General features: G+C 37.7%; 1 protein-coding gene across 15 annotated transcripts in view; it reads right to left on the bottom strand.

Moving 5' to 3' along the window:
• The window catches only part of MAP2 (microtubule associated protein 2), a 291,178-nt gene that overhangs the window by 88,103 nt on the left and 176,654 nt on the right, over window positions 1-26,421 (bottom strand). For all 15 annotated transcript variants that reach the window (XM_038585596.1, XM_038585598.1, XM_038585604.1 and 12 more), the window contains one exon: window positions 13,571-13,648. The gene's annotated coding sequence lies outside the window, so the exon portion shown is untranslated. The remainder of the gene's footprint in view (window positions 1-13,570; window positions 13,649-26,421) is intronic.

The following is a 26,421-nucleotide window of genomic DNA, read 5'->3' as shown; positions in this document are numbered from 1 at the left end:
GGAAGGCAGATATGTGTGAAAAATATAGGTTACAAGATAACATAGTAAATGCAATGTGAGCCGACATAGCAGGTGCTACAAGAATATAAACCTTCTGAGTCATATGTACTTAAAAAGAAAAATGGAAGAATGCAAAATATTTGGATTACAAGCAGTTTTAAATATACTAAACATCTACATCCGTGGAGAGCCCCAAACCTAGTTAATATTAATTTTCTTCTAGAAAAAAGTAAACTATGAGTCATCTAAGAATAAAGTAGGAGTCATACACAGCAGATCAATTTCTTCTTTCTTTTTTCTTTTTCTTGGATTGATGGCAGCCTGTGAGCTATGTGGTGCTATGCCACTGCCAGCTGTAATGGTGACTCAGGGGAACTGTGAGTTGAAAATAGCCTTGTTCATCCATCAGTTGAGTTGGGCCGCATCATTTGGAATTCCCTCATAACTCAGGTCTGATCCAATTGTCTTCATATACCGTTTGACTTCTCTCTCTGAGCAGACATATTTTTATGTACCCTGGAGTGAATTCGAGAAATCAGGCCAATTCCTATGGCTTGTTATTTGCATTCTGCCAAAATTCTGAAGTGATATGATGTGACACAAATTTGCTAGATCCTCCAGACTGCAATGTATGTAATCTGTGTATGTCTGTGAGAAGGTTAAAAAAAAAATTCAAGTCAACAAATATCCACAATGATAAGTTTTTCTAAAAGGACAATATATTCCATTCTTATATGTGAAAGTCTTAATGTAGGCACAGATATGGCAATATTATATAGTAGTGGGACCATAGGTAAAACATTTTGACATAAAATAGACGTACGGGCAAGTCAGGCAAACAACAGACTTAACATTGGCCAAGGGCAAACAGAAACATGATTTGGAATGTAAGAAATGTTAAATTAATTTTAAAGTGAAATATATTTCTAGGAAAATCACAAAATTTTTGAAGAGGTATATTAGTTTTTTAACATTCATTGTGCTTACTTTTAATTTAAATCCAATACATTTTTAACACTATAAAGGATAGGAACTTTATTATTATTATTTTTAATGGCAGTAGGAGAAGGAGAGAGATGAGCATAGATAGGGCTGCTGAGAAGTCTCTGAACAGGCTAGAGGTGTTACTGGTGATAACATCTCTGAAAAAGAAAAGATCATGATGGTGACCTTCCTGGATTTCCAAATGAACTGAGGCAAGAAAAGCACGACAGCAGTAAATCTGCTTCACTTAGGTAGGTTCTGTCTGAGGTTTTGTTTGGCACTCTTCAACTTTTAGATTTTTGATATATAAGTCCAAGAATTCACCTTTTTTTTAAAAAAAAGGTTTTATTTATTTAATTGAGAGAGAGAGAGAGAGAGAGGGGGGCAGAGACACAGGCAGAGACACAGGCAGAGGGAGAAGCAGACTCTATGTAGGGAGCCTGACTTGGGACACAATCCTGGGACTCCAGGATCACGCCCTGGGCTGTGGGTGGCACTAAACCGCTGAGCCACCCGGGCTGCCCAAGAAGCAGTGAATAGGAGAATCTGGAGAATCTCCCTGTGTCTGCCACTGGTAATCTCTAAAACATTCTTTGAAATTCTTTTCAATCCATGCCAAAGAACTTGGGTGCCAGAAGTAAATACATAGACCAAAAAATGGCTTCTCAACAATGGGAAAGCATATGGGATATTTCTACATGGTCTTCTTTTTAAAGGGTATATATAGAGGGTTTTGTTCAAAACAAAGAAAAAAAATCACAAAATCTAGTTAAGGTTTCTTAAAATGCTTAAACATTGATAAGTAAAATGAAAAATGTTTTTCTTACTATTTCTGGAAGCCTATAAAGAAAGTGATATACTATTATCAAAGAGAAATGTCAGGATATAGCATCTGATTAGAGGATGTGGCCATAAGACTTTCAGAGCATGGCTTGTAGATTTCCATTTGGCTAAACCAAGTCCTAGTAGACCACTTATCTACACTTAGGGCCAGGTTCGTTCGTTCGTTCTTTCTTTCTTTCTTTCTTTCTTTCTTTCTTTCTTTCTTTCTTTCTTCTTTCTTTCTTTCTTCTTTCTTTCTTTTTCTTTCTTTCTTTCTTTCTTTCTTTCTTTCTTTCTTTCTTTCTTTCATTATCTATCTATCTATCTATCTATCTATCTATCTATCTATCATCTATCAGATGTATTTATTTGAGAGAGAGTGGGGGAGGAGTAGAAGGAGAGGGAAAGATAATCTCAAGCAGACTCTCATGACTGGATCTCATGACCCTGAGATTGTGACCTGAGCCAAAACCAAGAGTCAGATGCTTGACTGACTGAGCTACCTAGGTGCTTAGGTTCTCTTGATATAAGACTATTGAAAAAAACGTGTGACAGAAATAGATGGAAAAGGCAATATCTTTACCCAACAAAGTATCGGACCAAAAGATTTTGCTTCTTTGATTTTTAAAAAAAAATTTTTTTTAAGCTAAAATAGGAGGTAAATCAAAGAGAGGAAATTCTCCAAATTTAAGTTAGGAATTTCAGAGTTGAGATATGTAAAAATGTGAATTCAAGATGGAATTAAGAAACTCAGTGATATAAAAATGCTCTGGATAACTGTTTTTCTCAAAAATGGCTATAAACAATCATCCTGTACTTTGATATAAGATCTGTATTTTTAGTGGACATTTTAGTTGAGAATTTCTAAGCAGCAAGATTTAATTTAATCTTTTAGAACTTTTTTTCTCTTTGTTTTAACTGAAAAAAAAAAGAACTATAATTAAATAGTACAACTAAAACGGTATCCCATGTCTGGCTTTTTAATCATAGAGACAAAAGGAAACAAACATTTCAGTTAAATATGAATATTTTCTTGGTATATTCAGGATAATACAGATTATGAGACATAATCCACATCTCCCTTGAGGAATTACAGACCTGAAATGTAAAGGAAACCAACATCTTTTAGGAAAGAATGAAAGTCTTTTCAGGAATAATTTATAAATAAGACAGAGACTACTTCACTCATCCTTATCTGCAAGAAAATAAAATGTGAGGCAAGTGCCTTAAGCATAGGCAATGAAAGAGAGAAATATGAGATCAGAAAATTTTCTCCTCTGACGGTGAAATTTAACAATAATTTATTGAACATCTATTATGTCTCAGGCATGGTTCTGGATGCTGAGTATATGCAAATGCTATCAAGACTCCCTTTTGGCCTTTAGGAGCCACCAAGAGAAGCTAACACATCCACATATATTTAGGTGGCAATATGATAAATGCTTTAATAGAGGTGGTAAAGGAGTTAATGGAAGTTCCCAAGAAATCAGAAATTCATTGGAGACTTCAGAACAACAGACCTGCTTCCATGTCAAAGGGTATCACAGGGTATTCTTAGTCGCAGAGCACAATTCTACACACAAAACAGCAATGCAAAGACATGTGGTGAGAGAGCTGAAAGTGTGCTGGAAAACATCAAGAATGTTTTGGAATGCCGGAAACAAGTGTAGTGGAAGATGCTGACAAGAAAGGCAAGCATCTAGATGATGATGTACCCTGCTTGTCAGGCTGCACAGTATAAGTTGTATTAAAGGCATACCACTGAGAAACTTTCAATGTATGCTGATGAGATGAGCTAGAGAAAGGGTTGCAGAAGGTTATGATCAGAAACGGAAACAGTAGATAGATGGTCAATAATGCAATAATCAATGAGGGAGCAATGTGTTTGAATGAAAGTAGCAGTGGGATAGAGATAGGGGAAGATACAAGACATTAATATTGAGACACAGAGAGGTTTCTCAAAATGCCACAGGTCACACAAAATTCCTATCCTCTTGAAAGTTACGTTTTAATAAGGTGATTGGACAGTAACTGAAACCCTAATTAAAATGTAAAGGGTAATATTTCATCTAAGGGTTTTAACTTTGTTTTAATGTTAAATTACTAAATTTAACCTTTAATGTATTTAAAATAAAGTTGAAACTGAGACGAAGATAGCAAGAGGAAGGCATTATTTTTGATAGGATGTTCAAGGAAGCATCTACGAGGAGGTGAGTTCCGAGAAAATGCAAATACTGTGCAGGGTGCTTTTTAAACATCTTTTATAACTTGTAGTTATTTTTATTTTTAGGAGATTTCTATTTATTTATTTGAGAGACAGAGTGAGAGAGAGCATGAGTGGGGAGAGAGGCAAGCAGGCTCCCCACTGAGCAGGGAGCCCAACACAGGGCTCATCCCAGAACCCTGAGATCTTGAGCTGAGCTGAAGGCAGACGCTTAACTGAGCTACCCAGGCACCCCTAAACACCTTTTTTAAAACAAAATTTCCTTTAGAAACCTTAGATTCCAAAAGCAAGACCAAGTTGATTGTAAACATATGCCGAAAAGGAATACAAAAACTAAAAACAAAAGGTGTACACATTGCTTCCCAGTGGCAAGAACTTTCTAGTATCACAACAGTCTGTTCTGTAAAAAGGTCTTTTTGATTGTTTTAGTCCTTTGCTCTTTATTCAAGATTGATTAGCACCCGATTTTTTTCTAGAGCTCTGTTCACAATGGTTTTAAATGACTCAAGCTTTGGCACCCCCTCACTAAAGTACTTGCTTTAGTGAATTCTAAATTTCTCTTACAGAGACTGCAACTGTCTTACACTCAAATTGCCTTCTGTAGTAATTACTGAGCACATGGTACAACTGGAGTCCTTGACAGTCATTAAAAAAAAAAAAAAAAAAAAACCCTGCAGGGGGTGGGTGAGAATTGAAAAAGAGTAAAAGAAAAAAATTATCGTAAGACATTAGCAGATTTAAGTAAATCATTCTACTTCTCAGGAAGTAGACAGAGACAGAGAATGTTGGATTGTTGTTCATCACCTCCCATTCTTCCCAGAGAGGTTGAAACCTCAGACTTCCTTTCCTTCTATGCTTAGAGGAAAGGCCAGTTTTATTAGGGTTTCTTCATTTTAAAATGCTCTCTGATGCCATGAGGACTTGATTAAATTGCTACCTATTCTCAAAGGGAAAAGGAGTTTTAACCTTCCAGGAGAAAACAGTGATCATACCTTTACTGCAATGCAGTATCTTCACACATCCAAGCATTCCACAGTCACAGGAAACTAAAACTCCATGACAGAATGATTTAGCAGATAAGTTGATTTTATATAATATTTAGCTGATAGAATGGCTTTTCTACAACATTGTGACACAGTATTCCATTCATAAAAAAATAGATGCACTGCTGCCCTTCATATAAATCGCAATATTTACTCCAAATAAATGCATGGAACAAATATACTTTGGGCCTTATACATGATTATTTGTGAGTTCATCAAAACATCAAAATTCTTTAGAAATTTTTGCAAAAGCACAAACGGGGTTTCCCCCTCAATATTTTACCTTTACTCATTATTTTACCTTTATTCAAAAGGGTACATCCTTCTTTGGTTCAAAGTGAGTTTTGACTATCCCAATCGTTTCTTTTTATAATGAATTTTAGAAATTCGTTTCAAAGTACAAATACTTATTTTGTTCCCCAATGAAGCTTTTTTCATCTATTAATTAATCGATTGATTCACTCAGCAAGAAATTATTGAAAATCTAAGAGCGGTATTGGGCACTATGCTTTTATTTGCCATTATCTTCTTGGATACAATGTGTATTTCTATAAGGAAGGTTTTTAAAAATATCTTATTTGTATAGTACTGTAAAAATTAACTTTGATAAAATGATAAAAATAAACCTTGATACATTTGATAAATACATTCACTTTTTAAACAGGGTTTTGAAGTTATGATTCACAGTTTTGTTTCTATGGTATGATTGGCATCTATTCTCACCAGGGCTTGAGTTATTTGATCCAAATGTTCAAATGTATTTATACCGCAGACAGATTTTCCTTTGGTATCACAGAGTCCATCAAAATCTCTTTCTTCTTTTCCCTGAGCACATACAGGAGTATATTTCCTAACCCTCCTTACAGTTAGGTATGATTGTATGATTCCACCAATGGAAGTTTGGCTCATCTACAACTCCCATGTGCTCCTCCTCGGTCTTTGACCCTCTCCCAACTGGATAGAGACAATGACAGAGTAAAGTCATGAATGGAAGGATCCTTTTATCAGAAAGGAATCCTACAGATCTGTATCCCTGGTTGACTATGGAAAGGACAGGCTCCCAACCCAAACACTCAACACAGAACTGTTAAGTGAGTAAGTGAGTAAGAAATAAGGTGATAATAAATTTCTGGATCTATTTGTTTTAACAATTAGCCATCCTGGCTAATATACTTGGTTTGAAGAAACGTATGATGAGATTAGGGAAAAAGGATGAGACCAATAGAAGTAATACAGTTAAATGAAACTCCATTTATGGCATGCACTGCAGATCCTGGCAGTAGCAAGGATAGCCTGTGGGTGGTGGAATGGAAGAAGCAGGTGGGCAAACTTGATCAAAGAGCGCTTCCTGCTGCTATTCCACAATCACTCCCTTCACATCCCTGCACTTCTCTGGTGTGGATAGAGCAAAGAGGGTCCACCCTTTCCATTGGTCCTCTTGTAACATCTGTCTTGGGGCCAGTAGAGACAGAATTTGCAATCACTTTCAGATAATCTTAGGACAGTCTCACATTTGCCAAGGACAAAGTGTAGGCTCTGTCTTTCCTGAAGATGGAAAGATAGAAGCACTGACACATCCTCTAATTTGGTCTCCCCAGTCTTCTCATCCTCCCTCACTGGCTTCAACTTTCTTTAGAGGAATAGGTGGCCCTTGTTTTTGTTAATATTAATCAGTCTTTTAACATAGCTTTTCCTGCCTCCTCCAAAGCTTTGTTTCCTAAACTGTCTCCTTGGGGACTCAGTGGTGTTCGATTTCTTCTGTCTTCACTTTCTGACCAAAAACATACTGTTTTTAGCAATCAGACACACAAAAGAAATGACAGTAAAACAAACACTGCCACCATAAAACCCATTTTGTAACTCTGCTACCTAGGGCTATATCTATATCTTTCCCCCCTCCTTAATCTCTCATTTATCAACCACATACTAACTCTTTCAATCATTATTTACCCATTATTTGCCATTGTTATTAACTATTAATAGCAATTTACTGAAACACTGTTTTGTTTCATATCTAATGACATGGTCCTGGAAGCACAAATAGGTGAAAGACAAAACTTTTGCCTTTGAGGACTTCTCAGAGCTGGGGAGAAAGAGATGGATGTAAGTATATACTAAGATGGTTTTTTCCGTAGTTTGTTTTTTTAAAAGATTTTATTTATTTGAGAGAGAATGAGAGAGAGCACACAGAGAGGGAGAGGAAGAGGGAGAAGCAGACTCCCTGGTGAGGAAGGAGCCCAGTGCAAGGCTCAGTCCCAGGACCCTGAGATCATGTCCTCAGCTGAAGGCAGACGCTTGCTTAACTGACTGAGCCACCTGGGCACCCCCTTTTCTGTAACACTTAAAGGGCTATAGAAGCCCCTCCTCCCCAGAGGCACACTTGATACCATTTTGGGGGTTCTGGAGAAGAAAGCTTCATAGAAGGAATAACATTTAGATTGAAAACACATAGCTTTTCTAAGTCAGACAAGGGGACAGTGGGTATTTAGGCAGGAGTTGCAGAAATAACAAAGATGAGAGCAATTTGAGAAAAATGTGGTTTTCCAAGAGAACTAAGTAACTTAAAGAAACAAGTTGCCTGCAGGGGAGGCAGCTGAGTGAGACAGAGGGATTAGAGATTGTCCAGAAATAGCTGCTTGGAGCCCAGTTTTGAAGGGTCTTTACTGAGTTTGATACTTTATATTATAAGAAAACCTTAAGTAGGAAAAAGAAATGATTGGACGTATATTTAAAAAAATTCATGTTGTGCCAGCATGCAGGAAAGGCAGGTTGTAAAAGAGTCAGGAAGGGGGGACCTGATCAAAGGGTACCGACAGGTTCGGGTAAAGGTCCTAGAAGCCAGGCTGAGGGAAGAACAGTGTCCAGCCCTCAGATTATGAGGTACCTCAGTAACCACATAATTTTCCTTCCTCTGCTTAAGCAAAAAAGTAGATTTCTGTTAGCTTCAACTCCTTCCCCATATTGGTTGAGAAAAGGCTACTGCAACTAGTCGAGAATTTTCTGAAGGCAAATATCCAACAAGATTTGACTCTTAAGACCTTCCACAGTAACCTTCTTTCTTTAAAGGACTTATCTCAGGATCCCTGGGTGGCGCAGCGGTTTGGCGCCTGCCTTTGGCCCAGGGTGCGATCCTGGAGACCCGGGATCGAATCCCACATCGGGCTCCCGGTGCATGGAGCCTGCTTCTCCCTCTGCCTGTCTCTGCGCCTCTCTCTCTCTCTCTCTGTGACTATCATAAATAAATAAAATTTAAAAAAAAAAAAAAAAAAAGGACTTATCTCCATGGCCAGCAAGAACTAAATGCAAAATAACCGTTCTTTGAGTCTCAGTATTAGAATAAGTACTCAACAGCACCAAATTGTTATCTTTTCCAATCACCATTTGGCCAAACTGTTAAAAGGCAAGACTTACTAACAGCACCCCCCTGACAAGAACTAGAGCCTTTTGTAGCAGGTGGTGCCCACCTCTGCCTACAGAATTGTAGCCCAAACAATCTGCTCGGAATTGCCGAGAAATCAGTAGAATGTGCTTATGACTCAGCCTGTTAAGTAGGAGGACTGTTATTGTTATTTTAACTCCTGCCAGAGTATGTGGGCAATTCTCCCTTTTTCTGTCTCTAGTTAAACTATGAAACATCTTTCTTTAAAACCTCACCCCTGGAAGAGGTTCTTGGCTCAGTAAGAGCCAGAACAATTTGGGGTCTGGGTATAACTGTCAGCTGATAGTACAGATTAGAAGAGGCTTTCATAAAGGAAACATCGGATATCCTAATTTACCAATAAAGTTTATTTTTAGAATGTTTAATCTGCCTTTGAAATTATTCTCATAGAGGTCCATGGGCCAGAGCTGAGTGCTGATGAGATAGTAATCAGCATAAGCCAAGCTACTTATTTTCAGAGAGGATGGTGAAAATACCAGGTTTTCTCCCTCTTTTCTCTAACTGTTGAGGGTATTGTGGTCTGACTGTTTGTCTTTCTCTGGCCAAATGTTCCCAACAATGTAAACACTTATCGAGTGCCGCTCCTAAAGAACATTGTAAAAATAAAAGAAAAAAGTCAGCCTACTTTACAGAAAATCCTTAAGGGCTAAAAATTCACCCATCGATGAGTGATGAAAAGATATACATCTACTCTGAAGATAAAGCAAAATCTAAGCAATATCAGGTTGTAGCAAGCCTTTTTTTTATTGTTTAAGGTTTGCTTTATTTATTTATTTAGCGTGAGCAGGGGGAGGAACAGAGGGGGACAGAGGGAGACAGAGAGAGAGAGAGAGAGAGAGAGAGAGAATCCTCAAGCAGACCCTCTGTTGAGCATGGAGCCCAAAGTGGGGCTTGATCTCAGGATCCTGAGTTCATGATCTGAGCTGAAATCAAGAGTTGGGTGTGTAACTGACTGACTGAGCCACCCGGGTACCCCAGGTTGTAGCAAGTCTTAATATTGTTCCTTAGATAAAGGATGGCATGTAATTATAAAATAAATATATTCTGTCCTTAAAATGGGTTTCTCACTTCTACACAGCTCATTTGTGTTTAATTTGTCTCTGTAGTTTTGGTACTATAAATTAACATTCAAGATTATATATCAGTAGAATAAAGTTTTATCAAAATGCTATAAAATCATGTGTCAAAATCATGCACGAAAGCTCCTCAGCATTCTAGAAGCAATTGGCTCTATGAAGACAAACTGAGAGAATCCTTAAAACGGCAACACCAATGTTCATTAAAGACATCGCGTGTATTCCACAGTAACCCTTGCATATCTATTCAGTCCTTTAGCAAGTGAGGGTCCACCAAGATGGAGACAGTGTTCTAGACATAGCTCAGAATTTCACACAGTCTCTGTCCTCAGTAGGGGGAAAGGATGTTGAGATGATGTCAGGGAGGTAGAAGATTCCAGCTTGTATATAACACCTCACTGGCCACAGTAGGAGTGTGGGCTTTATTCTGAATATTATGGGCAGTCATTGGTGGATTTTGAACAAAAGAGTCATATCAATTGATTAAGATTTATGAAGATTGCATATGTGAATAACAGACTATAGGAGAGCAAGATTGAGCACAGGAGGCTACTGCACAGTTAAGATGAGAGTGGACTCCAATGACACAAGTAGAGATAATGAGAAATGATCACATTCTGGACAGGCACCAGCCTGATACTGTTCTTATCTGCTATAAGGCTTAAGGGGGTGAAAAAACATACCTCTAATAGGTAGTAGAGACTGAAAATAAACCAACTATGGGAGTTGTTCACTTCACTGTAATGTTTACATGGGGCTTTTATGTCAAAGAGCTGCTATTACATGAAGTTGTAAGACTTTTACACTTCAGATACACCTAACAAGTTCTACATTTAGAATTACATGTATTAGGTTTGAAATACTCAATTCTAAATTTATAGAATAATTAGTAATAACAGCAAATAATTATAAAGATTATGTTGTTTACAAAGCATTTTTACTCCTATTATCCCATTCAATTTAATCTAATTGGCATGGTTAGGTGACCAGAAAGGTAATTACCTGGTAAACAATGTTAAGATAGCAGAGCAAAATAGAAATATCTAATTAAATAGTCACTTTCATGGTATTACTAAAGGAATCTTTGCCATTTTCAAATAGCCTGCTTTTTCTCTCTGGGTAGATAGTGTGTCTTCCTTGCTTTTCTTTTTTTCTTTCTTTCTTTCTTTCTTTCTTTCTTTCTTTCTTTCTTTCTTTCTTTCTTTCTTTCTTTCTTCTTTCTTTTTCTTTCTTTTTCCTTCCTTCCTTCCTTCCTTCCTTCCTTCCTTCCTTCCTTCCTTCCTTCCTTCCTTCCTTCCTTCCTCCCTTCTTAATTTACTTGAGAGAGAGAAAGAATGAGAGAGAACAAATGAGAGAGAGTAAGCATGAGCAACGGGAGGGGCAGAGGGAGAAGCAGGCTCTCCACTGAGCAGAGAGCCTGACTTCAACTCGGAGTTCATCCCAGGACCCTGGGATCATGACCTGAGACAAAGGCAGAAGCTTAACTGACTGAGCCACCCAAGTGCCCCTTCCTCTTTTTAATTAATTAATTATTTTATTTGAGAATGGGGAGAGAGAATGGGGAGGGACGGGGGAAGACAGAGAAAGGGAATCTCAAACAGACTCCCTGCTGAACTCAGAGCTCAACACCAGGCTTGATCTCACAACTCTGAGATCCCGACCAGAACTGAAATCAAGAGTCAGGTGCTTATCTCAGCCCCCAGGTGTCTCTCTTCCTTGCTTTTCTATGGTCAGTCCCTTCAAGTCACATAAAAGGATCCCAGTAAATATTAGCGCAATAAATCAGTTATTTCTGTGTCAAATAGGGGTAGGTAGGTTTTCTCAATTATTTTTCTGGTAGACAGTATAGTTTTGGAATCGGAGAGAAATGGGTTTGAATCTAGCTCTGCAATCACGATATGGTCTTAATTAAGTTGCCTGACATATATAGACCTCGATTTTACCGTCTGCAAATTTGCACTGCAATTCTGACCTAGGAGGCTTACATAGTCTTGCATTTACTCAAATATGCCCAGCAAAGGTTAGTTTATCTCGACTTTCTTCCCTAACAGAGCCAGAGTAGTCATCTACTCCCTTAAGAAAAGAAGTTATGAAAGATTCTATGTCTAAAAATTTTACTAATGCATACTGGCATTTCCTTTACCTTAAACAAATGCTACAATTAACTATTATGTTAGAGAAAATTAGGAAAAATCCTTTTTTTTTTAAGTTTCCCTCATGTATTTGATGGAAATATGAACAATTAACTGGGCCAAATGAGAGTGTTTTTAAGTATCTTTCAAATTTCGAAGGCAATATTTACATTGCATTTGGGAATAGTGAGTATTTCATCCATGGGTAAATAAAGCAGATTCCAATTATTGTATTATGGCAAAAGCACTTAAAAAAAATGAGTCCCATAGTTAGCAAGATCCTTATAGCTAGTAAAAGAAATACTTTTCTAATAGGAAAAAAACTAAAACATAAACAGAATTGGCACAGTATCACATATTAAGAACTTTGGATTTTTTATTCACAAATGACAAAAATGACTGGAAAGCCTTGGTTAAATCATTTTAGCATTAAATCTTCAAAATGTTAAAAGTTATTTGGAAGAAGTAATTAATAATACTAAGCACCAGATGATTGAAACATTATAATGAGTCAACTTCGTGATTAAATGAGTCAACCACAACTTCATGTATAAATATGGCTGAATCTCTAAATATAATGTTGAGTGAAGACAAAAGAATGCCTACTGCATGGTACCATTTATGTAAAATTTTAAAATGCAAAGTAACTATATGGCATACTGTTTCCCACACATCATTAAAGTATTAGTATACCCATAGGAAGGTTATATCATCTTCAGGATTGTGACACCTTTCAGAAAGAAAGGAAAAGGAACAAGATGAGCTTTTGTTCTCTCTGTGATGATTTAATTCATCAGAAAAGATCTGAGCAAAGTTTAATATTAGTACTTGTTTAATCCATGTGGCTGATGCTTAGATATTTATTATAATACTTTCTATATTTTTATTTGAAAATTATATAAAGTTTCTAGCTTAAAAATAAAGTGATGAAGAAATAATGAAAATAGTAAAGCATATATTGCTGTGGCCATTTTAAGATTGGATATTCAGTTCTTCTAATAAAAAGAATTAAAATATATTCTTCATTTCACAGAATAAAAAGTCATTCATTTGTATTCTTCCTGTCATATTATTGTTTTAACATAGGAATTTTGAGTTTAAAGAAGGATGTAAAATAAAATAAAATTATATATATATTCTTTTATTTACTCATGCAACAATTGTAAAGTAACAAGTACAAACATAAAATAAATGTTGCTTGCCACAACTCTTTTGGTAAATGCATTATTTTTTTTTCTTCTTCCGGAAATTTGGATAGAACCAATTCAAAACATAGGAGAATCTGGTGGCTAGGCATTTCTACCACAACATGAAGTTATTCTCATAATAATAGGTGGGGCTGGTGTTCTTCCAGTGACTGCTACTCTCAGGCCAATGTATGAAACCTTGGGTGAACTCCTTACATCAACTTGCCTCCTTTCTCTCTGCCTCAAACCCTTAATCTGTATAATGGGGATGATCCCTGTCTCTACTCACACAGTTCTTGTAAGGAAAACAGGGGTTGGTTATGTAAAGTAAGTCATGCAAGTCACATCTGGCACAGAATAAGTGTTTAGAAAATACTACTGGTTTTTTGTACCCATAGCAGGAGAAACAGGCTTAGTTCGGTTCTCATTTCATAGTTTTCAGTTCTCTTGAAAAGATCTTTTTCATTCTTTTCCTATTAAATCATTCAAAATATTATGAAGTGCTATTTAATATTCCCAAATCTATTAGCTGTGGAATTCACATATATTCTCCTTCATTAAAACAAATTGATATATATTTCATAGAGATTTTTTAAAAATGTGATCAACAGAGTTTTCACAACTGTAGATAACTCTCTTCTTGTAGAAAAGACACGGTCTTACCTACTCAAGGAAGTAGTAAAATGGTAAAATTCGTTATGTTGTATTCTCAAAGGGTTAATAATATATTCTGGCTTCTTTCTGTAAAAAAAAAAAAGAATTTAGGAGATTAATCATTTAACCTGTGATCTATATAAATCTATTACATCATGTAGATCAATACCAAATTCAACTCATGGCTTTCTCTTTTTCTACTGGGTAACTATGAGGCTATAAGATGAATTTCATGATGGTTCTTTGTAGTCAGATATTGAGCATTTACAACTATTTAAGTGTTTTTTCAGGTGTTCAGGATAGAGAAATGAAAATGTTAACAGTTGTATGCTTTTTCTCACTTTTTGGCTTCACTCTAGCGAAGCTTCATTAGTATTATATCTGAAGAAAAATAAAATTTTAAATTGTTTAAATTGTTTTCAGCTAATAAATAGCAGGCAATTGTATTCTCTCACAAGAGAATATATTCATCCTGGTAAATTGTTAATTATATCTTTAAAGGACTGGGCCTCTAGCCCAGTTGGACTGATTTCCTCCAGCACAGGATGGAGAGGAATTTTTTAACAACTAATTAAAATTTCCCTATACAGTACTAAACTTACTTTGACATTCAGAATTCTAAAAGTCATTCTGGATTAGTCGTCCTGCTTAGAAATTTCACTAGAACAATACAGAATACTTCTTACTGAAGTGGTATCTAGAAATAAACCACTTACTAGAAGGCCCTAGGTTTGCTTTGTACCTCTTCAGCTATTCAGGTGTAATCATCTTCAACACATAAGTGATTTGTCCTCACATGCAAGGGCAGAGCTGAGGCCCATTTTGAAATCTTGCTTTCTTACAACAGGTATCTAAATCTATGCATCTCTATGCGCTATCACCAGGGCCTGTGTGATTTCACACTGATAGAGTGGATGAACTCCATCACATCTCCTCAAAGAAGATGTCACTCTACACGTAAAGGGACCTAAGACTCAAATTGTGGTAGCTATTTACTTTTCTTCCAGACTCAGTAGGAAATGTAAATGGGGAAAGACAATAAGTTGGCTCATTTCTTCTTTATTACCCCTTAAAGAACAACATGTGTAGGGACATGAGCAGACAGGGTTTGATTCAAGTGCAACAAACACTGCCTGGGCCAGGTCCTGTACTAAGTGTCTTGACATGTAACAAATTCACTTAATCTGTGAGCATTCACATAGAACATACAACAGCAAACAAGTCTGGTAATACATATTTAAGTCAGAAAGGCTTAACATTAAAAAAAAATAAGATTCTGCAGGCGGGAAGGAACATAATAGAATTCTCCAATCCCTCACATATTTGATGGTTATTTTAGGAAAAAAAGTTTGCACTGCCCACACATCTGAACACAGCTTTTCTTTTTCCACTTTAGTTAGGCTCAGTGGTTCTCAAATTTGGAATATATATAACATTATCATACAGAGTTCTATATACAATAACTTAAAGCTACTTCAAGAATTTTTAAGGGTAGATTTGATTAAAAGCATATTAAACATTGTAGGTTGATTTTAGACCAAAAATAGAATGGTAGAGCAGCTCTGCACCTTGTTCAGATAGAGAGTCCTTGGGCATTTAATCAATGGATGCTGAATAAAACATTATACTTCGTCTCTTTAAATGCCCTATTTTCTTTAATTCCTTAATATGGATGCTTTATACTTCATCTTCATGATTTTGAAGGACATGTCCCTGTACGTGCCTAAGCATGCAAGTACACATTATACATGTATGCACGCATTTTTTTACCCTAGTCAAAATTTTTAAAAAGCAAGAAAGAATTCTATAGAACAAGTGTCAGCAAACTGTGGTCCATGGATTAGATCGGGCCTGCTGCTTATTTTTCTAAATACAGCATTATTGGCACACAGCCACGTTCGTTCATTTCTTTGTTGTCCATGCCTGCTTCCATGCTTCAATGCCACGGTCGAGGAGCTGTGACAGACGCTGTACGGCCTTTCATGTATTTATATATGACCCAAACATTTACTATTTGGCCCTTTACAAAAAACATTTGCGCCCACCTGTTATCAAAGAATGTGTTCATCATTTGAGCAATACTAAAAGCAATATTAAAAAACTAATATCCTGTCTTTTATAGTCTTTCCAAATATTAACTCAATAGTTAAATGTCAATGAAAGTGAAATTCCAGCCGTGAACACTTAAAAGCTAATTTCATTCCAACAGAATTAGGAAATTATTGGACAAAGAATGAGATGATTACAAGAAAATGGAGGTTACTCAGTCATAAAAATTTTAGTCATAAAAATAATGCCCCATTTACCCATCATCCTGACTTTTGCATTTTTTTGTTTGTTATAAAATTAAAATGGCTATGCTTTTTTCTAGACTTTATTTTATGAGAAAGAGATAAATGCCATCTGGGATTTATCTTTTAAAAGCAACTTATGGCCTATTCCATGAGGCACATAAAATTGGATAGTCATTTTAAATGAACATACTGCAGCTAGAAGTGATCATTTTTACACCATATCAAAAACATTAAATTACTTTAACACAGTTTTTGTTAAGAATATTATTTGACACAGTCTTAGTTTTTGATACCTTTTTTTTTTGATACAGTCTTAGTGTTTGATACCTTATATAGAGCAGCTGCAATATTCCTAAGATAATATTAGCAAACAGTGATGCAGCATTTATTACATACCAGACAGTGTTCCAAGTACTTCACACAGATTCATTCCCTTATTCCTCACTATCACCCTCTAAGACAGGTAACAATTATCCCCACTTAAACAGGAGAAAGCTGAGGCCAACAGACTTTAAGTGTCCTTTCTAGCATCACATAGCTAGAAAGTGGACACGCCTCTCAACCATATACCAACTCTTTTTTTTAAAAGATTTTATTTATTTACTTATTTATTTATGAACGAGAGAGAGAGTGAGCTCAAGCACAGGTGTGTGAGAGGTGGGGGAGGGGCAGTGGAGGTGCTAGAGGGACAAGCAGACTCCACCAGGAGCTTCAGGCCAATACAAGGCTTGATCCCATAACCCTGAGGTCATGCCGTAAGCTGAAATCAAGATTGGGATGCTTAACTGATGGAGCCACTCAGACACTCCTATACTAATTCTTTATAGACCCTGAGAATTGATGTTAGGTCTTCAACTCTGGCTAAAGACAATTTCAAGCATAAAGACTTAGGGACTCCTCGAAGTGGTATTTCACCAATGGCAACTTTCAGGTTACTAGAAAGACCTACTATACACATATTTTATTCAGTATATTCAGCCTTGTGACCAAATGGAAATGTACTCAACTACAGTTCTGTCTCTGTTCTCTAGTCCATTATTTCTATCAGGTTTGCTCGTGCCACCTTCCAGAACCTCTTAGAGAGTTGGGTGTGAAATCACGGCTGGCAATACCTGACAAAGTTAATTTAGTTAAAAACTATATTTAAGGGCTAACCTATACTTTTTTTTTTAAGATTTTATTTATCCATTCATGAGAGACAGAGAGAGAGAGAGAGGAGGGGGGGAAAGAGAGGGGGAGAGAGAGAGAGAGAGAGGCACAGAGACACAAGCAGAGGGAGAAGCGGGCTCCATGCAGGGAGCCTGACATGGGACTAGATCCCGGGTCTCCAGGATCATGCCCTGGCCTGAAGGTGGTGCTAAACTGCTGAGCCACCCGGGCTGCCCTCGCCTACCTTAACAGAGAATAGTGTGTACAGCTGGTATCTTAAAATAAATTGAGGAAATCATTTAATGAGGAACCCCAGATAGACACTTGTTCAGTAATGGACAAAATTAGCTTTTATCAGTTGATTATTTAGGTAAATAGATGTGCATACTAAGCACTTAGTCTAAATATAATACATGTCTGGCTGTTGGCATACTTCTGTGCAAGTTATGTGACACTCCTAGCACTGAAGTTAGAATGATAAGTTCATATAGACTTAGAATCTCAGGAAGAAATTATTGCCAAGCTGTGGTTTTCTCAAATGATGTAAGAACCCATGTTTCATTCAACAACAACGTCAAGATAAATATCTTCCCTGGATTGTTAGACCAGGATATACTATTCATTAACCTTTGGAATATATTCCAGCGTAAGTTTCCCTTGGTTATTTTTCATGTTTTGATAGACTTTATCAGATAAGTGAAACATCGAGATGCTTAAGTTGCTGGAATCCTGAATAGCACTAACCTTGACCTCACTGGCTATCATTAGCCTACTCAGCTCTCAAATAAACAATAATAACATTGTTTTCCACCTCCTTGATCAATCTGCTCTGTGTGATTTTGAACAGTTTATGTAATTCAGTGCACTTGTGCAGGATAACAAGATTTCAACCATTGAGGACATTCAGAATTGCCAATACTGCTGGGAAAAGATCCATTATTCAGGCAGCCTTTAAACAGGAGAACAGCTGCTAAAATAAAATCATTTAGTCTGTCTACCAAACCATTTCTATTCCCTAATACATTTAAAAGATCATTATCACACCTTATTTATAAGTAGCCAATATTGACGTTGAACCAAAGTCAGTGATACTTGGACAGATCAGAGAAAGATCTTCCTTTCTTGGGGCTTTTGTCAAATTTCTTTTTGGAGAATATTGTGTTTCTTGCAAAGGAAACATACTTCAAAATGTATGATTAAGGACAGTTAACAAAAGCCCTAATCAAAACATACATTCTCCAGTTAACCAGAGAATCCAGGTAAGGTAGGCAGTAAAATTTTCTCCTTTGATTCCCAAACCTGATACTCTAGGCTATTGCTGAGGACTGGGCAGACTGGGTTAAGCCAGCTTAGTAGAAATTAGCTAGTCCTGTCCAAAGCACCTCAACATGATTTGAGGCCATAAAAATAGGATACAAATGGGTGAAGGATAAAGGAATGGATTAGTCAGAAAAGTCAAGCTTAAGTCTCAGGGACTTTGCACAATAAAGGTTTATATCCTGCTCATACAAATCCTGATGTGAGTAGGATAATGCTCCGGGCCAGCTCTCTCCCATGATCTCAGCACATTTTTTTTTGTGGCTCAACTCATGGCCTCCAAGATTATGGCAGCAGGGAGGAAGACATGAGCGGATTGCATGCCAGCACTTAAATGCTTTAACACAGAAGTGACACACATTACCTCCTCTTACCATTCACCGGACTAAACTAACCACTATGGTTGAGAAACATGGAGGATAAATGGAGCTCTGGTGGGGCCCCTGACTGGCTCAGACAGTAGAGCATGCAACTCTTAATCTTAGGGTTGTGAGTTCGAGCCCCATGTTGGACATAAACATTACTTTAAAAAAATAAATAAATGCATGGAGATCTGATGAGTGGTAAATATCTCCATCACAAGAATGAAAGATGCATGATGAAATCTCCAGTAGCTACTTTAGGGTCGAGTTTGGATTCCTCCTTGGTTGAAAAAGGTTGAAAAGAAATGCTCAGCGATAACAGCGAGAAACTTATTCTACTAAATTGTTAACATATGCTGACTCTGACTGAATATAAATAAAATACAAGAGGCACTGCAATATAGAGAACCTTGGGTGGCAACGGGGCCTGTGAACCAGTGTTTTCACTTATTTATATACTACACCGCTGTTTTCTGCTCAGAACCAGAACACATCTGAAGAACTAACACTTCTTTGCTTGAGAGAAAGCCATCTGTTCATTTATTTCTAATTGTCATGCAAACACTAACCATTTTTAAAATGATAGAAAAGTTAGTGCAGATTTGCAGGTTCATGTGGTATAAGGAAAAAGAACTGGGGAGGGCCACAGAGGAGATAGCAGGCTGCCACAAAACTTAGCCTCACCAAGATGCTTCTTAGTGATTTCACTCTCTTGTCCAAAGCTCTTTCGTCAACATGATAAAAACCAAATTTCCAGGCCCAGCCTCTAGGGCTTCTACACTGTGACTATGCTCAACTGGTTCAACTTCATCCCCAATTTTCTACCATCACAAAGTCTCCAGTTCCTTTATAGACTGTTAACTGCCCTTTTCATTCCAGTTTCATATTTTTCTTCTCTCCTTCTACAAAGTCCTCTTCTTTCTTTTTATTTTCCCCTTCCCTCCCTGCTCATCCCCCCTCCTTCCTGTCCCTCCTCTAGGTTTGTCAACTTCTCCTTGAAATGGAGCACCGGTCTCTCTAGAAGTCTCCCCAACCACTTCCAGGTGTATGGGTTTGTTTTTATCATCTATTTGGCATTCATATGAATTACCTTGGGTTGTTAACAAAACTTACTGGAATTAAAACAAATTCATACCCTCATTCTTTTTCTGCTTTATTTAAATCCTAGAAGCCATTGGTTTCTATCAAATATATGAATTTCTTTTTTCACAGTATTCTGATATTCAAAATGAATACAAATGAAGAACAAAAAATATTAAGCCATGTAAGAATATACAATGCACTTCAAATAAGGCTACCATATTATCAAATTGTCTCAAGAATATTAGCAATTTACACTCCTACCACAGTCTATTTCTCTACACCATCAGCAGCACTGTGTATCATTTATTTGTTTCATGTCTGCTCCATCCCATCCCACTCCAAGGAATCTGTAAGCTCTAGAAGATCAGGGGGCATTTTCCTCTATATTTACTACCACATCCCCTGTCTGGTAGCAAGTACTTGTTCAATAACTATTCAACAAATGGATGAAAAATTGAGGGATGTACTGCAAAAAAAATAGAAAAGTGTGTTGATCCTTTAACTTTGTGTATATGAACTCCTTTGTTCCAAGCAATGAATCTCCTTTTCTACCTGGCTTACTGTTTCCCTGATTTGAAAGTGGGTGATTAGTAAAGGTTAAATGAACGAATAAATATAAGAATGATAACAGTTTATTTTCCTAACCATTCTGACTAGAATCTGATTAAATTAGGTTTTTATTTTTATTTTTTTAAAGATTTTATTTATTTATTCTGACTAGAATCTGATTAAGTTAGGTTTCTATTTTTATTTTTTTAAAGATTTTATTTATTTATTCATGAGAGACACAGGGAGAGAGGCAGAGACACAAGCAGAGGGAGAAGCAGGCTCCTTGCATGGAGCCCTACGCAGGACTTGATCACGCCCTGAGCGGAAGGCAGATGCCCAACCGATGAGCCATCCAGGCATCCCAAGTTAATTTTTAAAATAAAAAATTGTATAAACTTTGGATATGGATACTGTATTGGAACACTGACCCATCTCCTATTAGCTGTGGAAGCCTGGGCAGACTTTCTAAGTTTTTGGATCCTTTGTTTTATCATCAATACAATGGAAATTATTAATGAGATTTCCCATATAGCGTTGCTGCAAAGTTAAAAATAAAATCACCTGCAGAAAGTGCTTTGAAAATTGTGGAAAATTGTGAGGTCTCATTATCAGTCTTCAAACGGTATTTCTTGTGAAGAGATGATGTATTAACTTGACCGGAGTTCATGTCAATACGTGGTTGCCTAGCTTCAACTCCTCTCTAGCTTTGCTTAGCAGCCCAATGCCTTTTTTAAGTTCTTAGGACAGAGAGTGTCTTTGAGAAGGATTGTGCCAGGGAAAGAAAGTATCTCATTTACTAATAGCCCCAAGGTCACCTGCTGGGAGCCATCTGCCAACCTGCAGGGGCACAGAGAGGTTTCACTGGGGAAGCAGAGGAGGCATTTGGTTGAACCCAGGATGACAGAGCACCGGGCTATTTCTGAGACCATTGTGAGCATGCAAATTCCAGCTGTGGTCTAAAAAAGTCAGAATTCAGCTGAGTGATGATGTTCTTTGCCTGCGCTTCTGCACTCTCTGAGGGCAACATCCTGAGTGCTGGAGAATTTGAAAAGGCATGCATTTAGGAAAGAGGGCTCCACCAGCAAGAGGAAAATACACTCTGTGCTGTAGTTATCTGCCAGGAAAGATGAAATTCTGGTAAATCTACTTTTAGCCCAAAGTCTGAAAAGCTCTAGAAGCAGAGGGATTTCACCAACTCACTGAAGTCTTGGGGAAGCATTGACAATTAAGGGTGATCTCCCGCTGATTCAGGTCCTTCATTTTTGCTGTATATCCTTTGAGAGGCAATGTAACTTAATTAGCATAGTGGGTACTAAGTTGGCACCCATCCCTCCCTGTTCTATAATGCTAATTTGAAATAAGTTCTTTCCCCCCTATTTTCTTAACAGTGGGGGCCAACATATTATTACTAAAGAAATTTCCAATAACGACCCACTTTAAAAAGTGAAGATTTCTTAACTGAGTAAGAATATTACTGGGTGAAAAAAATACATCAAAATAAAAGCTCCCTTTAAAATATACCTGAATCCACCATATTAGCACTCCCAGGTGTTCTGGAAATTCTGTACCAATATTCATGCATTCACCATACAATAATTCTCCCATCAGTAATCTTAGAAATATCAAAACACACAAGGATATATCATTAAGATTTCACCCAACAAAAGGGGAGGGCTTTGCACAGAGATGCTGGTAACAAAAGAGTTTGCCTCACTATAAATAGAGCTGAGGCAGATCGACTGCTGGGGAGCTCTTGAAAATGTGTTTCCCCCTCCTCTATTATTCTGTCAGTGGCCATGCAATTCCTGTCCTTTGTGCTCTTTTCAGAAGGGTGTTCTATTATTATGCTTTACTTAATTGGCTCAGATTTAAGTAAATAGACACCACTGAGATGAAGGGCAGCTGGAATGGAGGGAGGAGGCATACAGAAATCAGCACAGGAGGGGCACAGGGAGACAGAGATTGTGGGTGTATAGCCAGATTCCAGAGAACCCCGAGAGCTGTGGGCTCCTGAAAGCTCCCAGTGGCCACTTAACATTTACAATCAAGCCACATGGGTCTGATTTATATAAAAACATATGAAAATAAGATTAAAGTCTAAGCTTTTTTTAAAAAAACCCAGCAAGTGAACCAATGAGGTTGCAAATATTCCAGCTGCTTTAATTACTGTTGTTCCAAAGGAAATGTGAGGGCGGCTGCCTCCCTTGCTAGGGTTCTCCTGGGCTCTCCCGGGAAGACATCAGCCACTTTTGGTATTTGCAGGCACACAAGTTTGCTTCAGAGATAGAATTTCACTCTCTCACTCTGAGGATGGTTTTTAGAGCTACTGGCTCTAGCCAAGGAAGAGTCAATAGTCTTTAAACAAAATTATTGCGAGTTTAAAAATGTACTCTTTTAAAATTGTGGTTCCAACAATGGTGGCAGAAAACTCCTAGAGTCATCTCACTGCACATACAGGACCCTGCCCGACTCCCACTGACTGCTCCCATCTCTGTAAGATCTTCCCTGTGAAGGTCAGCCACCTGCTCTGTGAGTGCCCCCCGCCCAAACTCCACACTCCACATCTGGAAACCTGCCTTACTTTACCTTTCACAGGGGCTTCCACAAGAAGGATTTCAGAAGTAGTTTCTCCAAAGACTAGGGATCCTATGGCAGAGTGGTTTTGTTTTGTTTAATTTATTTGTAATTTCACTTTCTCCATCCCACATCCCTCCTATTTTTTAATGTCATGCCAAACTGAAAGTCATTCAACTTAAAGAAAACTCATGCAGCTACAGAAGAGGGGGGGAAACAGTTAAAAAAGAGGCTGGAAGCCATTTGTGACTTCCTCTCTGCCTCATGCTCTGGGTGTCTCTGTCTAGTTAGTGTGGATTGGGTCTGTTTTCTCTCTGCACAGAAAGTCGGCTTCAACCTCCTCAGCTACTCTCACTGGTTCTTTGGAGCTCTGGTGACCACAGGGGGAATTAGACCCTAGTTTAATAGAAGGTAATCTTATCAATTGCTTCCAGAAATTCACTGAAAGCCATTACCGTAGAGCATAGACATGAAAGGGTGAGGACACATTAGATCCTGATATAACTTTAAAATAACACTAAAATCTGGAACTCAGATTTCCCTTAAATTGTTTGGAAGAAAACACATCTAATACCACTGCTTGACCAAAAGATAAAGACCTTAATGTCTCAGAAGTACATCTTAAGTTTCTCTGTCCTTAAATAAGATTCCCCCTGAAATTTGTCCTAAGATGAAGTTTTTGTGCATTAAAGGGGTCCATGTGATGTGGGAAACAAAAGCAGAAGAAAAAAATATTGATTTATTTATTTTTAGAGATTTTATTTATTTATTCAGGAGAGACAGAGAGAGAGAGAGAGAGAGGCAGAGACACAGGCAGAGGGAGAAGCAGGCTCCATGCAGGGAACTTGATGTGGGACTTGAGCTCGGGTCTCCAGGATCACGCCCTGGGCTAAGGCAGTGCTAAACCGCTGAGCCACTTGGGCTGCCCAGAAAAAATTATTAAGTTCCCTTACTACCTACAGCCCATTGACAAGCCCTTGAAACAGGCAGAGTGACATTTCCTCTAGGAACTCAGCTGCCTGGATGTTAAATACTTTGCTAAGGGCAAAAGGCAATCTTAGCCTGATCCCTCAGGATCCTGTAAGTCTATTTTAATACATACAAATTCCTTTAGAAATTTCCTTTATCTCTCCCGTCTCCCAAGATACACGTTGGCAATCATCCCGCAAGCACATGACCCACCGATGGACATCTGAAGGGTTTATTAGACAGAAATAAATGACCTTTTCCCAACAATAGCTAGCCTCCACAAGGTCCTGGAAACCTTGCTTCCAAAGTTCCTTAGAGACTTATGCTCTCCCTGCTGCCCCATCCCCAACTTGAGAGTATATAATGGGCCACTCAGAATCCTGATGTAGCTCTTTCTGCCCAGGGGTCCTTCCCTGTGCTTTAATAAAACCACCTGTTAGCACCAAAGACATCTCAAGAACTCTTTCTTGGCCATGGGCTTCAAACCCTCACGTCTTTCCTACATCACATACACTATCACTGAAGACATCTACTATTCGTTTCTCACCAAGACCGTGGGTGTCCTATTAGTGTGTGGTACCACCCATAAGAGTCTCTGAAGTTTCAGTGTAAACAGAAAGGTCATTTCATAGTTCTCTCAATCATCTAACAAACTATTTCCTATAGTTGCCTGTCGAATCGCTCAGTGTCCAACAACGACCACAAGGAACAGCCTTTTTGCCATGATATGTGACAGGTGACCTGAGTCTGTCACAACAGATCCAGGGGCAATGGCTGGTTTCCAGTTTCCCAGAGACTTGGTTAGGAGTATTATACAGGCCAACAGCCATTTCTCTTAAACAATTCAACAATTAAAATCCTTTTCCTCAAAAAGAAACGATCTTTGAAGATATTTTAAAAGAAATCATTGTTATTGTAATAACGTCTCTTACTAAATTAAATTTCTTAATCTGAGGATGTCATCTCTAAAATGCGAGCATATTTTTAAACGATAACTAATTTGTTTTTTGTCATTCTTGAAATTGTAAGAATTGATTATTTATGATTTGGGCAAAGAGAAAATGCCTATAAAATAGACATGACTCTCAGTTTTTTTAATTGAATAATTTCACTGTTAGTGCCTAACAAAGGTGCTGAATGAGATGAAGCATAATTGATAAAGCACACACGTATCACAGAGCCATCTCTCACAGGCAAAAATCTTATAGAAGCTCATATTTTAGGAGCACCTGGGTGGCTCAGTCAGGTAAGCATATGCCTTTGGCTCAGGTCATGATATCATGGTCCTGGGATGGAGCCAGGCATCTGGGCCCCTGCTCAGTGGGGAGTCTGCTGCTCCTTCTCCTTTTGCCCCTCCCAGCTGCTCATTCTTGGTCTCCCTCTCAAATAAATAAATAAATAAATAAATAAACAAACAGACAAACAAAATCTTTTTTTTAAAAAAAGATCATATTTTAAGGAAGCCTAACAGACTATCTTCCAGCTCCTTTACCCAGTTACACAGAATTTTTTTTTCCCTTTCTTCTTTGGTAGGGACACATACTAGTAGATTTTAGGGTCACTTTACATGATAGAATATTTGGCTTTTCTTTATATTTTCTGGTTATTAAATTGTAACAACTGGAAGCAATTTTCTCATATTCACACTATTCCTGCCTGTAAAGTGTTACATCTGGAAGCTCCTTTTAGAAATGTGTCAGACAGTTGTGCTTAGCAAGAGAGGCTCATGTGCTATACTTTATACTTTGTTCATTATAAATGTGTAATTTCGTTGATGACTTTGGATTTCAGTGGATAATGACTGGGCTGTTAAACTCACACATGACTCCATTCACTTTCTGCTTTTCTGGATACTTCTTGCAGTGGGTCACTGGTATAATGATTACTGCAAGAGGCTGCTTACAGAGTGGAGAAAAAGGCATTAGAGCCAGCCAGACCTAAATTAAGTATCAAGTTACTTAATTTCATCAGCCATAATTTCTTCATCTACAAATTGTAAATAGTAATATTTACTTTCCCCAGAATGATTTTAAAGACTAGGGATAGGTTAAGGAAAGCTTCTTGTCCAGGGTCTGATGTATATTCACTGATACATGGTATTTGTATTATGATATGATTCAATGAATTGGGTAGGACTGGTTTGTCAAAACAACAGAGAGTGTTGCTATTTATCATGTTTTATACCACGTTCAACATGGTCAAACATCACATTCACCAGGAATCCTCCTTACAAATTCAGAGTCCTGGGTTTCATTCCAAGGATTCTGATCCCAGGGATCTGGAGTGGGTACAGGGATCTGTATCCCCAGAAGTACTCAATATGATCTCTAAGAGGGTGATCTAGGGATCCCAATTTGAGAAATAACTGCTATATAATATATAACTATATATAATTATTAGCACAATCATGATTTTTTTTACTGCAGTCACAGTGAATTTTTTAAAAATATTTTATTTATTTATGAGAGATACAGAACGAGAGAGAGAGAGAGAGGCAGAGACACAGGCAGAGGGAGAAGCAGGCTCCGTGCAGGGAGCCCGACGTGGGACTCAATCCCCGGTC

Source organism: Canis lupus, chromosome 37 (genome assembly GCF_011100685.1).
Source record: "Canis lupus familiaris isolate Mischka breed German Shepherd chromosome 37, alternate assembly UU_Cfam_GSD_1.0, whole genome shotgun sequence".
In the NCBI taxonomy this organism is placed as follows: domain Eukaryota; kingdom Metazoa; phylum Chordata; class Mammalia; order Carnivora; family Canidae; genus Canis; species Canis lupus.
This window is presented reverse-complemented; position numbering and strand designations above follow the sequence as displayed.